We start from the raw sequence: 14,903 nt of genomic DNA, 5'->3' as shown, positions 1-14,903 counted from the left end.
AAAATGAGATGAAAGAGTAGGGTATCTAGTGGTCCCAAATCTGGCTGCACTTCGGAATCTTGGAAAAGGCCCAGAACTATTTCACCTGTCCCTAAGCGTGAAAATCACCATGGTTCCTAGCCAACTTAGCAGGTCCCCAGGAGCAGCCACGCCAGCAGCTCACATGGGAACCAACCCAAGAATCCTGGATTGGCCCATATCTTGGGTCAAGGGCACCTTTTTGTGCTATAAGGGAATTCGTTTCTGAAAGCCCCGTGGAAGAATAGAAAAGAGAAAAGTGTGAGAAGCAGGAAAGCAGGTGCTAAACCAGTCAGGATTATGCAGTTAAGGAAGGAGGCGGTAGCTGAAAACCTTGTTGATTACCAGGAAATGTCACATACATTTCTACTTCAACCCTATCCCCATAAAGACTATATCAGGCCTGGACTTTCACTGGAAACCACAGGCAATGAATCAGAACCCCAAGTCCAAACTTTGCCTCTAGCCAGTAATCACACTAGGAGTCTGACAGCCCTCTGGCAGCATTCCCTGAGGAATGAACTGAAACAGGGAAGGTAAACTATCAAGCCACACCACCTCTACCCTACCTCACTCTCCTTCCTAAGGTCAGCTCTCCAACTCCCAAGACACCTCCTTCAAAAGAGGGTTCTCTCCTCCATAGCCAGAGAGTCCTGATGGTGGGGAGGCAAATGTCTGCCCTCCTTCCTTATATCTTGACCTCTAGCATCTCCCTTCATACTACCCAAGAAATGTAGCCTCTCTTAGGGTCACTCACACATGATTTGGTAGGCACCGTGCTGTCCACACAAATGGGACAGGCAGAGTGAGGCAGTCCAGAGTCATTTCCCCTGCCGTTTCATGGAATTAAACAGACTCATCAATTTTCCAGGGCGATCTTTACTCAGCTCAAGTATTTAACCTCAAGACGAAGTGCCAAAAACGCTGGACCTGAGTTTAAATGTGAAACCTAATCTAAGCCCTTCCTCTGTCCTCCCCCTTCTCAGAGAGAACTGGTCCTGCAGTTGCTGGCAAAGTTATTCCACCTGACTATCTATTCTCAGAAAAGTTCTAGGAACAGCATATTGCTAGAGTTGTCAAGTACTTAATATGTGCTAGGCATTGCTCTAGTACTTAAAATGTATTAAACCATTTTTGTGTTTTCTACTATCATTTCCCTGGCATCTAGAAGAACCCTGAGCTCATAGCAGAGGCTCAATAACTATTTGTGAATGAATGAGCATGGTAGGCACTAACATGGCCCCGTTTGGCTGAGATAGTCCCAGCTAGTAAGTGGTGGCACAGGATTAGAATCCAGGCAGTCTGGCTTCAGGGCCTACACATATAATTACCATCCTATTTACTTCTCTGAACAGCATTATTATTATTATTATTTTGTTTTGAGACAGAGTTTCACTCGTTACCCAGGCTGGAGTACAATGGTGTGATCTCGGCTCACCGCAACCTCCGCCTCCTGGGTTCAAGCAATTCTCCTGCCTCAGCCTCCTGAGTAGCTGGGACTACAGGCACACGCCACCATGTCCAGCTAATTTTTGTATTTTTAGTAGAGACAGGGTTTCACCTTGTTGACCAGGATGGTCTCGATCTCTTGACCTCGTGATCCACCCACCTCGGCCTCCCAAAGTGCTGGGATTATAGGCATGAGCCACCACGCCCGGCCTCTGAACAGCATTATTTTAGTCAAAAGGGCAATCCAGCTTCTCCCAGGATCACAAACTGCAATCCTTCACATCCCAGATCACCTGCCATCCAGCTGAGGAACAAGCTTCCTAAGGTGACAAGAAAAGGGAGAGTAGATAAAAAGGAGATAGCTGGACCAGACTGGAACTCATACGGGCTGAGAGGCCATACCTTTCATCCCATTCTAGCCATTCCCCATTATCATGGATTCCTTGGGCATCATTCTCAGAATATGCTAGGGAAAAGAGGTGGAGAGGCAGGCGCTTGGGAAAGAGAAACATTAGCTCCTGGGGCAGGACAATGGTAGTGGCTATCTGGGGCAGGCGGCAGAGATTAAAGGGAGAGTGCTGGAGTCAGGAGTAAGCAAAGTAAATACTGCCCCCTCCTATAAGTGCGACTGAGCCAGGAGCATGGTGTACCGGCCACAATGCGGGTCACTGCCCAAAGTGGGGAGGGAAAGAAGAGTCAGGTTGGCCTACTTGTAGAACACGTTCATCTGATTAACCCAGAATCAATTCTAAGCACAAAAGTTACTGAGATTCTACTATATGCGGGCACTACAGGAGTCGGGGCAGGGAAAACAGATGCATCAATCCTTCCCTCATAACAGGTCTGAGTTAATACAAAGATAGACAACTCAGAGTCCCTACTTCAAAGAGTTCATATTTGCATGTGGGAGATAGGCAGACATAGGTTGTTTTGTTTCATTTTTCAAGTGATTTGCTATAACAGAGTTCTAAACAACGGGTAATAGGAAACCAGAAAAGATTTTGACACAGAGTTCTGCAAAAAGCACCAGAGGTGGTGACATCAAGGTAAGCCTTGCAAAGTTAGACTTTGGATGTGCTGGAAGTAAGTGAAGCACAAGATGTGAAGACAGGATATGTGGATGTCTCAGGGGAAACAAGATGAGAAGGCTAAGTTCACATTCACTAGTTTGCAGAGGACTTCATTTTCAGAATTAAGGTTATGCCCATGGGAATTTCTTTTTGTTTCACAAAGTGGCTTTCTCTACAACTGTTTGCCAAAGCTTCCTTGGCTCCAAACTCATGTTGATAGAACAATGAGGAATCCAAAGCTGCTTCTAGGTTTCCCTTTTTAGACTCTCTGTTACATTTACCTAAACTCTTAGTACTTCCTCATTACTTACTTCTAGTACTGTGATTTTTCAATAGCCACAAGAGCTAAATTACTCTCCCATCTCCATTTCACTGGGACTTTGGACCCTTATATAAAGCCATAACAGCAACTTTAGACAAATCAAAGTGACAGTAATCCTGTAGAGCATTTTGTTTCCCCTTCTTGTCCCTACCGCAGCCCATCTTGGTTCCGAGGGCCCAACCTCCCCTCTTTAGAGGTAACTCTCATCTTCATCAGGTCTAAACTCACTCCCAATGGTCCAGAAAGTCCAAGACTTTCCCAGGATTTGTTGGAGAGCTTCCAATTAGCACTTTCAACTAAAAATACATAATCTGCCTCTCCTCCCTGCCTCATTCCTCCTTTCCTCTGAGACTGTTTCAGAAAAGAAACTTTAGAAACCTGGGTAAGAAAGGCTAGATCTCATCTACTGCTTACCCTATAAATATGGGCCCACAGTCTGAGGATACAGATTTCATGAAGAAAAAGGGAAAACGAGCTAACTGGAGCTCTCTAGAGTCAGCCTTTGAGCAGGTCTTTGGTTCTGGCACCAGCCCCAGAAACTGGCACAGCCCCAAGGGGCTGGCATTGACCATCACAGTATCACAAGGGCAGAGCCCCCAACATGTGACTTCCCTATGTAAGAATTCCACTCCTCCCTCTTGCAATGTGGTAAACATTGCTGGTCTGGATACAAACTTCCTTCCCTCAGGAGCCCAGGTCTCCATTTAGGGAATCACGGCAATGTTCACCATTAGCTTATCTTAGGGATAAGAGCACATTAGAAAACTCTTTTAAGGTCTCAAATTGCCAGAGGGTTTGCCAGAATAAAAGGAAAGGAACAAGAAAAGTAATTTAGGAAGAAGACTCTAATGAGAAGGACTCTTCAAGAAGCGTAATTCCCCCTCTGCCAATCCATTCATATTTAGCAAATATTTACTGATCATCTACTTTGGTGTTCGGGACTATTTAGATGATGGGAATATCGTAGTAACAAAAGAGATAAAATTCCCTGCCCTCTTGATGTTTACATTCTAGAGGGGAGATCACCAACAAATATAAAGCTAATTAAAATGTGTACTCTGTGAGATGGTACTACAACGATCCAGATGAAATCTCTAAATCAAAGATAATCTGAAACGGCCCTGGGTCCACAACACAGTAGTTTACTGCAGTAGTAAAAGGCTGAGAGTCAGAAGGAAAGATGAACCCAACGCCCGAGGACAGTATCGGGGTTTAAAAAAGAAAGTCCAAAGTGGCTTCTCACTCAAACAGGAAGAAGCAAGACTATCCAAGAATTAGGAAAAAAACTCTTAGAAAGAAAACCAAATACACTTTAAGTTCTGGCTTTAGAGTCTCAAAAATGTGGATTTGTATCTAAGATGGTCTTCTATTTGCTAGCTGTGACACTATGGGCAAGCCATCATGCTTAATGGTTTATTTTGAGAGAGGGGAGGGAAAGGAGAGAGAGACACTGGGAGTCAGGCACTGATGGATCAAGACTAACAACACTGACATCACAGAATGTGTGAAAGGATTAAATGAGAGAATCAAGTAAGTGCCCAAGAAATGTCTGCTCCTTCCCTTTGCAAGGACACTGAGACTTTTCTTGCCTGGCCCTACAGTGAGTGCTAAGTGGACTCAAGAAATGCTCTAATGATAAAGTACATAAAGAAACCGGGTCTGATCCAATTACAGATGGTCCTTGACTTGGGACTTTTCTATTTTACTGATGATGTGAAAGTGATAGGCATTCAATATGCTCCTTGACCTATGATGGGGCTATCTCTGGATAGTCTCATAAGTCAACAATGCACTTTCAACTCAGGATATTTTCTTTTGAGATCGAGTCTTGCTCTGTCGCTCAGGCTGGAGTGCAGTGGCATGATCTTGGTTCACTATAATCTCTATCTCCAGGGTTCAAGCGATTCTGCTGCCTTGGCCTCCAGAGTAGCTGGGACCACAGGTGCCTGCCACTATGCCAGCTAATTTTTGTATTTTTAGTAGAGACGGAGTTTCACCATGTTGACCAGGCTGGTCTCGAACTCCTGACCTCAGGTGCTCTGCCCGCCTTGGCCTCCCAAAGTGCTGGGATTACAAACGTGAGCCATCACACCTGGCTTTACTCAGGATATTTTCACCTTAGGATGGATTTATTGGGATGTGGCCCCATTGTAAGCTGAGAAGCATCTGTATTAACTTCTCTCCACTGGCGTCCCAAAGCATACTATTGTCTAGTAATGCAGTGACCAGTCAAGGTCCAGATCAGGGAGACACAGAAATCTAGCCATGAGTAACCTCTAGGTAGTTCACTGTCCACCATCACCATACTAGCTAACTCCTCAGTCTCTAGTAATGACCGAGGCAGCATGGCTTTTGCATCAGAAGGTCCTGGGTTTAAATCCTGGCTTTGCCAGTTACCAGCTATCTCACTAACCCCTTTTAGCCTCTGTTCCCTTACCAGAAAAATGAAGAGACCAACAGCTACTTTGATGAGGCTGATGGAAGGATTCCATGGGATGATATGTGTAAAGGGTGCCTGCTCAGTAGGTATTGTCTTCCTACCTCCCCTCAAAAGCCCCTGCTTCTCAAAGCTCTCCTTTACTCTCCAATTCTTCAGGACCTACTCAAGAGGCCAAGGTTTCATCTTCATTCTCTCCACCCTCTTTTTTGGGTGGCAAGTATAATAGTGAACAGTAAAGCTGCTACTCTCTCCAGAAGCACACAAAGCACAAACAGTTTGCTTCCAACAAAATTTTAGCAAGAGTATTCTACACAGCCCAACTTCTCCCACAATGCTTCAACCAAGAACTCTCTCACCACCATTTCCTGCTTCCTAACGTGGCTTGTGCAAAATGCTCTGCTACGTCATTTCCATTTTTAAGTAATATACACTCAATAAGGGCTATTTGGAAAACACAAAAGTACGACCTGCAGATACGGGTCATAAAAATAGCTAACAGCCAAATGGTTTTTGATGGGATTAATTTCACAGTTTCCTCAGAGTCTGAGAGAAAAAAACTACTAGGACAGAGAAAAGAGATATGGTGGTGATGTCTAGATTTTTAGAAGACAACTATTTCATTCTCCTTTCTCCTCATTTCCATTTTCCACAGCAGCTCACTTAGATGAGCTACCTCTGAGTTTCAGAAAATATCCAACCCTGATACTGGGTCTTCCTCTTTGTCCTCACAGAATACTCCTTTATCAATTCACTGATCAGAAATCTTGGTGATTTGGGAGAAAACATAGTACCCTAAATACACATGGCACACTGCCCTTGAAGGTCTTTATGTGAAATTGAAGAGGGAGCTGACACTGCCCTTGTGTTTGGTCTGATTTCGCTTTGTTTGGGTCTGTGCCTGCAACAAGGTCTTCCCTGATCATTCTGCCCTGCTGCTGCCGACCTCGCCATGCTCTATGATTAGCCTCCAGCTCCTGAGCATCCACTCAGTGCTGGGCTATAAGGAAAATGAACACATAGACACTCAAACTTAATCTTGTATAGGGACCTTACAAATTAATTAAATCATAGTCCAACGCGCCCCTCCCCACTTTTAAAACAAGCTGGGAGAATGGATGCAGGCATACAGTCACTTACGCAAACATGCATGTATGCAATCTAGTCAAGTTACTAAATCACTTTCTTTGTGGCCTCCCTTCAAAATGAGATAATTTTGCTGTCTTTCTCTCATGATGCTGGAAATGCAATAGAGTAAGCTAGGTGCAGAGTTCAAAACAGTTTGAGACAAAGTCCAGGTCCTTAACGGATACGATTCAGATTTTTCTGGTTCAGTCTGTGGCTTGTAGCTCTCTGGACTGCAGAGTCAGAAGAGGAGGGGGATGGGAAGAAAGACTACAAAAAGAGGTCCAAACAGAAGTTTGGGCTTTAATATTAGTAAGATTAACTTTGTAAATGCTTTCTGTGTGCTAGGTACTAGGCTATGCATTTTGACACATTATCGCAATTAACCTCCACTGTTACCCTATCAATTGGGCTCTAAAATCATTCTCATTTTATTTAATTTTGGGTTTTTTTTCTTATTTACTTGTCATGACGTGAAGCCCAATCTCATTTTATATATAAGAAAACAACGGCTGGAAGAGATTCAGTAACTTGACCAAGGTCACAGCAGAATGGGGAAACAGAAGGCGCAGGAAGTTGAACTCTAGAACCTACACTTGAATCTCTACACTATAATGCCTCTTACCAATGAGACATCCATCTCTTCCCCCACCTCCTGCCTCTGTAAGGAAGTTGTCCCTGTGCTCAGGGCTAGTGGTACTAGAAGCTGGCTCTCACTTCTCTTCTTAAATCTCCAAATAGCTCAAGAGGCTGAAAGAGGGAAAAAACAAAATGCCCTCTAGAAAAGCAAAGCCTTACTTCACCTCTTGAGTGTCCTCCAAGTGTACTCGAAAATCAGAAAAATGAATCTTTGGTATGGGAAGTCTCTAGACTTGAATCTCCTTTTAAAATAAGTACAGCCCCTCAGAGTCATAGCAGGAAGGCCCCTCAGCTCTGCCCCCAAAGAAAAATAATGGTAAAGGGAGTGGAAGTGAAGGTGGGGGCGGGGCAGCTGCTCTCATAAGAGCCCTTTGTGGTGACTGCCTCTGAAAGGAGGTTTTGCTAGACAAGGTGGAACTTCTCAAGGTGACAAGCAAATGGTACAGACTGAGCTGTGACCCTCTGCTTGCTCCATAACCACCCCCTCCCCTTTGGAGGGCCGGAGCCCAAACTGTCCCAGGAGCCCCACCCAGCCCCAGCACAAACCATGGCTTTCTAGTCTGGAGGGCAACTAACGAGCAGCAGAGGGGCTGGGGGAACGAAAGTGGTTTCCTGGGGGGGACGAATCCTCAGAGCCCCTCAGAAAGTGCAGGGGCAACTCTCATTCCTTCTTTTCTCTAATCCCACTACTCCAAGAAGAACAAGCAGCTCCTGTCAGCTCTGGCTCAGGGAAGGGGCTCCAACCGGCCTAGCGTGGTAACAAACAGTTTGAACATTATTTTAGCACCTCTCTCAAATTCAGCCACCTCAACATCCTCTTCCCAAATGTAAGTGAAACAATGGTAGAGACTGGAAAGAATAAAAGCATCAAATTTAATAACAAAAAGAAAACCACAGCGATAGGGCAGATAGTCTGGCTCTGAAAGCTCTTCATCCCTGCCCTGTGCTACCAGCACCGTGAAGAAGTGCAGATTCCTTTTTTTTCCCTCTTAGTGGAGAAGAGAGGACAGTCAACTGGGTGTGTAGGGCACAAAGTTGATTTAGAGGACCCTGCAGTATTCCCTGAAGGACCTCCACCACCAAAAGTATTCTCTTTCACTCCAGATTACACGCTTGACAGCTGGGAACACAGCCCACAGCAGCCACGTTCTCATGGACTCCCTGCCCCCATCCCGCCTGCTGCCTACCTCTCTGTAGGGTGACAGTGTCCTCTCTGGTCTGAGAAATCTTACTCTATAGGGTGATGTACCACCTCCCCCACCTGGCACACATACTCAAAATAAGATAAGGTACTGATCTTCACGACTTTGAGCAGGTAAAGATTTCTTAACAGGACACAAACTATAAAGGAAAAGATTGATAAATTAGACTACATTAAAATTAAGAACTTCTGTTCATCAAAAGAGACAAGAGAGCAAAAAAAGCAAGCTATAAAGTAGGGAAAACATTTGCAATACATATAACCAACAAAGAACTCATTTCTAAAATATATTAAAAACTCTTAAAAATCAGTAAAAAAAGACTTAGTCATATCTAAGGCTTGGTCATATTTAAATAACCAATAATTACACTAAAATATACAGAATCTCATTGAGAAAATTAAAACCACAACAGGATATCACTACATATTCACCATAATGGCTAAAAGGAAAAAGGAAGATAATATCAAGTGTTGACACATGGTATGATCAGAATTCTCATAAACTGCTTATGTGGTTATAAACTGATATTGTGTCAGTCTGGAAAATGGTTAAGCAGTATTTATTAGATCTAAACATATACACAACTATGACCAAGCCATTCCCCTTCTGTGTATTTATCCAACACAAGAAGGTATATAAGTTGTGGTACAGTTTTACAATAAAATATTACACGGAAGTGAAAATTTTAAAAGTATGGCTACAAATAGCAGCATAGATGAATTTCATTAACATTTTGGGCCAGGTGCAGTGGCTTACACCTGTAATCCCAGCACTTTGGGAGGCTGAGGCAGGAGGATTGCTTGAGCCCAAGAGTTTGAGAACAGCCTGGGTGATATAGTGAGACCCTTGTCTCTACAAAAAAAAAAAAAAAGGCCAGGTGTGGCAGTACGCCGCTGTAGTCCCAGCTAATTGGGAGGCTGAGGCAGGAAGATTGCTTGAGCCCAGGAGTTTGAGGCTGCAGTGAGTTATGATCGTGCCACTGTATGCCAGCCTGGGATACAGAGTGAGATCCTGTCTCAAGAAAAAAAAAAAAAATTAACGTTTTGTTGAGTAAAAGAAGTCAGACACAAGAGTATATACTATATTATTCCATTTCTATGAAGCTCAAAAACAAGCAAAATTAACATTAATGATCATATTAGAAGTCAGGATAGGCTGACACCTTTTTGGCCTCAGCCCACCTGCACCCAGGTGAATAAAAAAATAAAATAGAAGTCAGGATAGTGGTTGTTACCCTTTGGAGGTAGATACTGGTGGATAATAGTGGGTACTTCTGAGTACTAGCAATTTTCTAGCTCTTCATTTGGGTGCTGGTTACACAGTTATGTTTATTTTGTAATAATTCTTCAAGCTGTACACTTCTGATATGAACACTTTCCTACATGCATCTTATACTTCAATTTTAAAAGTTTATTAATAAAAGGTGAATCACTATAGAAAACAGCAAGGCAGTTACTAAAAATGTTAAACACATAGTTACTATATGACCCAGCAATTCTACTCCTAGGTACATACCCAAGAGAACTGAAAACATATGTTAACACAAAAATGTGCACAAAAATGCTCACAACAGTATTATTCATAAAAGCCAAAAAGTAGAGACAACCCAAATGTCCATCAATGGACGAATGGATAAACAAAATGTGGTATATCTGTACAAGGGTATATTATTCTACCAAACAAAGGAATAAAGTACTGATATTTGCTTCAGTACATGAACCTTGAGAACATAATGCTAAGTGAAAGAAGCCAGACATGAAAGACCACGTATCGTATGATTCCATTTGTATGAAATATGCTGAACGGGCAATTCCATAAAGACAGAGATTAGTGATTTCCAGGGGATAGGAGACAGGGTGAATGGAGAATGACTGCAAATAGGTATGGCATTTCTTTTTGGGGTGATGAAAATGTTCTAGAATTAGACAGTAGTTTACAGTTGCGTAACCTTGTAAATACACTAAAACCACTAAATTGTATACACTTTTGGTATATACTTTTTGTTATATTTCATGGTATGTGGATTATAGCTCAATTTTTTTTATATAGCTCAAATTTTAAAAACAAGTTTTAAAATAGATAAAGTCTCTATTCTCCCCGTCTCTTTTACCTATTCTCCACTCTATTTCCTCTTTTAGATTCTCAGGTTGCCAGCAAGGAGCCTGGACAACTTTTAAAGGACTTTAGCACAGTCAGTGGAGCAGATACATACCAGTGGCTGAGCTGACATGGAATGCTGTAAGACCACAGGATCTGGAGTCAGACAGACCTGGTTTTGAAAATAAGTCCACCACTTACATGTTTGTGCTTTGATCTTGATCTTGGCTAAGTAACTCAATTTTTTTGAGTCTCAATTCTCTCTCTATGAAATAAGTAAAGTAATTCCTACTAATGAGGTTGTCCAAGGATTGTTAAATGAGATAATGTATGTAACATAATAATTCTGTTCCCTTAAGAGTTCCACACACTTTCAACTATTTGAAGGCAACTGGGAAAATCACTTTATTTCAGCAAAAACAGTGTGGGCTCTGGAGTTAAACTGTCTACAGTCAAATCCCTGACCCATTACTTCATCTTCATCTCTAAGCCTTGGTTTCTTCAACTGTGGAATGGGAATGATATTACTACCTGTACTATAGAGTTATTATGAGGATTAAATGAGATAATGCATGTAAAGTTCTCCCTATAGTGTCTGGCACATAGGAAGTGCTCAATAAATATTAACTGTTATTATTAATTCAATCATTAAACCAAATTGCCAAGGATATGCTATAGCATGTTGTGTCCTAAGGATAAGACAGGGTTCACTGCCCTCAAGGAGCTCATAGTCTGGTTGAAGAGTCAGACACATAAACAAATAATTGTTCTTCCCAGCCAGCCACACACTGGAGCCTTTGATTACCAGTCAACAGCACTAGGTCTGAGACCTTACTAAACAAAGCTGGATATGTAAGGAACAGCATGGGGTGGGGGCAGCAGTGAACAGACTCACCGTGAATCAACAGTAGGCCCTTCTTTTCCCACAAATAGCCTACAAAAATCTAGATAGGCATACAGACTTCCTCCTCCACATTACTACTAAGGGGCCATCTGTGTCCCTCAACTTCTTCAAGTGGCTGGTTTCTTCTCATCTTTCAAGTCTCAGCTTAAATGTCACTTCTGGTCCCCTGACCATATAATCTGAAGTACTGCTTTTATAACACTCTATTCATTTTCCTCAAAGTATAATAATTTTCAGTTATTCATTTACTCATTTCCTGTCTTCCCCATCAGGCTGTGAGCCCCTAGAGTTCAGGGACCATGCATCCAGCAAATATAAGTATCTACTATATGCCAGGCACTGAAGTATGTGCTGGGAATTCAGTTTGGGGGTAGAGACATGGGCACTGCCCTCATAGAGCTTACAGTCTCTATCTGTGGAAAAAGTTTTGGGATGCAGGTTTATCCCAGTTCTGGCTGAGGACTCTCTTATGACTAGCCCAGTCAGATAGGAGCCCTTGGCTGTCAATCTCTCACTGAGTCCAAAAAGCCAGACGCTAAAACTCTGGGGACTTCTCAGTTCTTTTTTCCGCAGTCCTAGATTCCTGTGGAGTTTAGGCTAGGGCAAACAACATAGCCTCAGAGACATTTCTGCAAGTTCTTTCCTTATGAAGCTATTCCCATCAGCATTCTAAGGACAAGTATGGTCAGTATCAGCAAGAAACACATTGGCTGGAGTGGAGTGTGGAGTAGGGGATGGCGATAAAGAGGCAAGAGTCTCCCCAAGTCCTTAGAGATGAAATGACTGAACTAGAAGTGCTGAGCCCTCAGCACCTTTCAAATTCAATGCCCTGAATTTCTCAGAAGGCTGCATCCCACAGTCTAAGCTTCTCTACCATTGAGTCTGACTTTGTCCTAAAGGCTACTTCCTGCTAAACCAGCCTGAGGTCGAGGAATGCTGAATCAGGTTCTAGGAAATATATTCTGCTGCAAACTCTCTGGGGAAACACCAAGGGAACACTGTTTTCCAGGGCTGGGAGACAACAAAATTCAAAGGATTGTTGAAAAAGCTTCTTTAAATTTGTTACTAAATGAACAAGGATATATGTATATATATAGTATATGTGTATATAAAATTAATGAATAAATCTTTGCTTAATAGCAGGAGATAATGTCCTGAGAGCAGAATCAGGAACAAAGTTTCAAGCCACATAAGCAAACAGACCTATTCATTCAAGAACCACTTACTTGACACCTTCTCTGAGCCAGATTATTCTAGGTACGAAGAAATAAATGACTCATTGTGGGTTTAGCAAAATACATTCAGTTCTGTGATACAGGTCTATGTACAGTCTGCTTTGAGAGAAGAGTAGACCAGCAGGACAACATAGTGAGACTGTCTCTATAAAACATAAAAACTTAGCCAGGTGTAATGAGTGGCACATGACTATAGTCCCAGCTACTCAGGAGGCTAAGAAGGGAGGATTGCTTGAACCTGGGAGTTCAAGGCTGCAGTGAGCTGGGATTGTGCCACTTCACGCCAGCCTGAGTGACAGAGTGAGACACTGGCTCAAAAAAAAAATTATAGGGCTACAAAGGAAACCAATTAATTGAAATGTTATTATTCAAATATTTTTTTAAATCTGTAATATTATAACATATGAGCTTATTTATTAAAACATTAAATCACAAGATTTAACGAGTCTAATAACCATAATTTCAAGTAGTAATCAGCAAAAACTATATTACAAGATATCTGCAGCAGTATACAATGATATGAAAATATCTGTGATTGCTACTGGTGACGGATACTTCTAATATACAATGTCTTTTGCTTACATTTATAATTAAAGGAAATGCTAAATTCCAGTGAGTTAACGAAAATAAAGATGTAACTTTCGCTCTCATTCCATTCATGAAACCATGAACTCTAAGCACCAATTCCCAAGGCATCCATAGACCCCAGAGTAAAAACCCCTGCTGTAAAGACATAAAGACTCTCATTAGATCACAGTGAATATATAATCAGAAAGACCATGTAGAGCCAGTTCAGAGTTAGCAGTAAGGGGAGCCAAAGCCAAATGCCAGTCAGTGGTCCGCAGGAGTAGAAACAAATTGGCTGTGGAGGGGCAGAGATAAGAGATCTTGAGATCCTAGAGAAAGAAGCTGCCTGTCTAGTTCCTGTGAGGCATGGATAGACATCTGAAATTAGGTACCGAGAGACCTCCCTGTGCCTATTCAGTAAATTCCCTTTTTACATAAGCTAATTAAGGGGATTTTCTGCCTTACAATTAATTGCTGAGATAATACTTTAAACAAAAGTGCTCACTGAAACATGTTTGTAATACATTATGTATATTTGTGTATATTAATAGCCTTCCAGATGAGAAATTCCTTAATTTATGTCAATTCAGGGTATGTATACTCACGATTCTGTAAAGCCCATAGCTGCTGATTTCCATAAACCTGCTGTAGAAGATACCACTGTCAAATATCTCAGGGAGGAGGGAAAGCTGCCTGTCCTCTCCATAGATGGCTACACCTGGCAGACAGGGGACTGATCAATAGGTAGACGGTGAACTCACAGAAGCCAGATGAAACGGAGCAGGATGAACAATCAATAAAGAAGTCAGGGCACTATCTGAAACTGTGCATCTTTAGGTTTAAGGCAGGCAAGGACAAGAGGGATATATAAATGGCCAGAAGAAGAAACCAAAGTTATCAGAGGTCCTCTTGTAAAATGTGTCTCAAATAGATTTTCTGTATTACTGACAGGGAAAAACTGAGGGGGATAAACTGTGCCCTGAATACAGAATGGTCAGTGCCTAAACTCCCACAAGACAGATATAGATCTGGGGCCACTTCTCTGGAGGAGGGAACAGAATGACCTTCCAGGCCTCTCCAGCTGCTCTTCCTACTGTTTTTAATCCCACTAAGGGCAAACAGGAAAGGAGAAGTGACTGGGAAAGGAACTGAATGTTACTATTAATTAAATGTTTAACAATGCAGTTGAATAGTGGGTATATAGTGTTTGTTTTATGATATGTTCTTTCTTGTGTATTAAATATTTTATAGTAAAAATATTTTTAAAAGACACAGTGAAACCAAATGAAACCAAACACACAAATGCAAAATGAAATTACTTAACACAACATCAGCAGTGACTACCAAAGTCCAAGCATGGAAAGTGTGTTGAGGAACATACTCTCCAGATCCGTACCCAATGTCTGGTCCCACTAGAGTCCAAGTTTAAGATGAGTAAGGATTCTGAGGAGAGGCTCTAAAGAAAAATCAGTAAGTTCTGGATACAAGATCACTTTCCAGGAAACCAAGACTGGCAGGTTTTGAGGTTAGGAAGTCGAAGGGTCAACTGCTAGGCCTGTTATCTGCCACCAGTTTAACTTAAAAGACTCATTCTCAACAGGGTACCTGCCTAACCCATGGCTGGGGTGGTGATGGAGGGATCTGATCTGATCTAAAATGTTAGGATGACCCTAACATCCAGTGCCTGGGAAAAATTAAGCAGAACTTACTAGCCGTTAAAAAGATCCCAGAAAAAAATGGAGGATAGGAAAAAAAAACCCTGGAGATTAAGAGCTATACTTCCATTTTGACCCCCTCACTCAGAGCAGGAGTCTAGCAATATTATGGGGCAGTTGTGG

The 14,903-nt window shown here is 42.1% G+C and overlaps 1 protein-coding gene across 2 annotated transcripts in view; it reads right to left on the bottom strand.

Moving 5' to 3' along the window:
* The window catches only part of NHEJ1 (non-homologous end joining factor 1), an 86,937-nt gene that overhangs the window by 3,232 nt on the left and 68,802 nt on the right, over nucleotides 1-14,903 (bottom strand). The gene's annotated exons all lie outside the window — the stretch shown is intronic.

The sequence above is a fragment of the Aotus nancymaae genome, unplaced genomic scaffold (assembly GCF_030222135.1).
Source record: "Aotus nancymaae isolate 86718 unplaced genomic scaffold, 86718_ANA_hifiasm-v0.15.2.pri h1tg000008l, whole genome shotgun sequence".
NCBI lineage: Eukaryota > Metazoa > Chordata > Mammalia > Primates > Aotidae > Aotus > Aotus nancymaae.
Note: the sequence above shows the minus strand (reverse complement) of the source record. Positions and strands in the feature narration are given on the sequence as shown.